Here is a 2,367-nt window from a genome sequence, read left to right as displayed (position 1 = left end):
CTATGCTTAAACTGCCCCCTGGCTGAACACTCATGATGTTTATTTCTTTATAATTACCTATGTTTTGTAGATCTTTTCTCTACTCAATAAGTATTTTTACGTAGATTAGAAAAAAACTATATTGAAGAACTAAAATCGTATTACTGCTGGCTGCTTTTTCTTGTAGAATTAAGAAATAAACTGAAGCTTTATCCCCATAGTATGTAACCACCTAAGAGACGAACCATAAAATAAACTTATTCTGGCCTGCACCCCATGGGCGTACCTAGGGATCCACTGCACATGCTGCACACCTGCCTCCCCTCCCGCCCTGTCTTCTGGTTGGGCCCCAGAACAAGGGACTCTCTCCCAGGCCTTGGGTTTTCTCCTTGTTTTGTTCTCCAATCGAGTCTTTGTTTGGTTGGGCAGTGAGTTCAAAACTACTTACCTGGAAGACCTTCCACCACTCCCTGAGTATGAGCTTGCTCCTTCCAAGTTAAGAAAGGAAGTGGATGATGTTTTTCTCATTCGAGCTCAAGGATTGCCTTGGTCATGCACTGTGGAAGATGTCCTTAAATTTTCTCAGACTGCAGAATCCACAATGGTGGGAATGAAATACATATCCTCTTAAATAGTGATGAGAAACGAAGAGGTGATGCCTTAATTAAAATGCAGTTAGAGCAGGACATTCAGAAAACCTTAGAAAAGCACTGCATGTACATGGGTCAAAAGTGTGTAGAAGTATATGAAATAAGCAATGAAGATGTGGATGCCTTAATGAAGAGCCTGCAGGTCAAATCTTCACCTGGTAAGTGATGGTGTGGTTCATTTGAGAGGACTTCCTTACAGTTGCAACGAGAAGGACATTGTAGCCTTCTTTGCAGGACTAAACACAGTAGACACTACTTCTGCCATGGACTACAGAGGGAGAAGGAAAACAAGTGTCTGGTTCCTAGTGCCACTCTGATAAACGTATACCACAAATGGAATGACTTGAACAAATGGGAGTTTATTCCCTTACAGTTTGGGAGGCTGGAAGTGCAAGTTCAAAGTGCCAGGCTCTAGGGGCTGTGTGAAAGAAAGCCCCTTGACTTTGGGTTTCAGCTCTGCCTCTTGCTCTCAGCCCACTGAAGCTAGAGGCATCTCTTCACTCAGGCAGCTACTGGCTTCTGAGGCTACCAAGCCCAAGGTCGACAAATAAAATGGCACAGATCCGATGTTACTAAACCATATGACAGGCCATTATTTCAAGTCCATTGTAAGTCCCAAGGTTGGCAGAGCATGGCAGGCTACTGAACAATGACATATCTACATGAAGGATTCAAGCATGCCATAAGTTAGAGACCATTCCCAAAACTACTTCTTATATATGGGAAGTAGACCACATCCCTAAAGCAGCTAACTCAGCTACTCCAATACATTCTGCCATAGAGTTAACTACCGATCTTACCATGGGGAATAACTACATCCAGCTGCCCAGCCACTCAGCCAGGCCTAGCCAAGTTGACACACAAATGTAGCTACCACAACAGGTGAAGCCTATGTTCAGTATGAAGAACCAGAGATGGCCAACCAAGCACTGTTGAAACATGGGGAAGAAATTGTAACTGGTCCATAGAGATATTTCCAAGCGGAAGAAATGAAGTCCAAACACATGTTTGTTCTCATAAGGGAAAGAAAGTAGCATCTTCTGCTGTCAAATGTATAACACCCTGAAATGATCTTTGAAAAGCATGACATAAATGAGGATATTCGACCCATAACAACTTTTGACAGTGAGAAGGAAGTAGAATTGCTTAGGGAGATGTCAGAAAAGATACTAGTGGCTGATGATTTTGGAACTACACCTTCACTATATTTTGTTCACATGAAAGGATTGCCTTTCCAAGCTAATGTCCAAGACATTATAAATTGTTTTGCTTCACTGAAGCCTGTTAGAATCACCATGGAATACTGTTCCATTGGGAAGACCACTGGAGAAGCTGATGTGCACTTCAATACCCATGAGGATGCTGTCACATCTATGCTCAAGAATCAGTCCCATGTTCACCACAAGTATATAGAACTGTTCCTGAATTCATGTCCAAAAGGAAAATCAGACTTCCAGAAACTCCAAATAAGGATGTAGCAAGAAGCATCTCATTTCCACATCTTTCTTGGACAGGGGATACAAAGTTCCAGTTTATTAGCAGCAACTGTTAGAGAAAGGATTTGGGGGTTTTGAGTTAATTGCTTCTAAGAAAAATCCATAGTGGACTGTTTATAAAGGGAAAAGCAGATTCAGTTTGGGATTATGAAATAAAATACAAATTTAAATTTTTGTATAATTTGTCCAGGATCTGATTTAAAAATCTTGTTTAAATAAATAAATAAGGTTATTCTGTGTTT

The 2,367-nt window shown here is 41.1% G+C and overlaps 1 pseudogene; it reads left to right on the top strand.

Moving 5' to 3' along the window:
• The window catches only part of LOC103208546, a 10,360-nt pseudogene extending 8,253 nt beyond the window's left edge, over positions 1-2,107 (top strand).
• Positions 2,108-2,367: the final 260 nt, after the last annotated feature.

Source organism: Orycteropus afer, unplaced genomic scaffold (genome assembly GCF_000298275.1).
Source record: "Orycteropus afer afer isolate SDZICR_OR568_19922 unplaced genomic scaffold, OryAfe1.0 scaffold00453, whole genome shotgun sequence".
NCBI lineage: Eukaryota > Metazoa > Chordata > Mammalia > Tubulidentata > Orycteropodidae > Orycteropus > Orycteropus afer.
The sequence above is the reverse complement of the archived record's forward strand: the minus strand, read 5'-3'. Positions and strand labels throughout refer to the sequence as shown.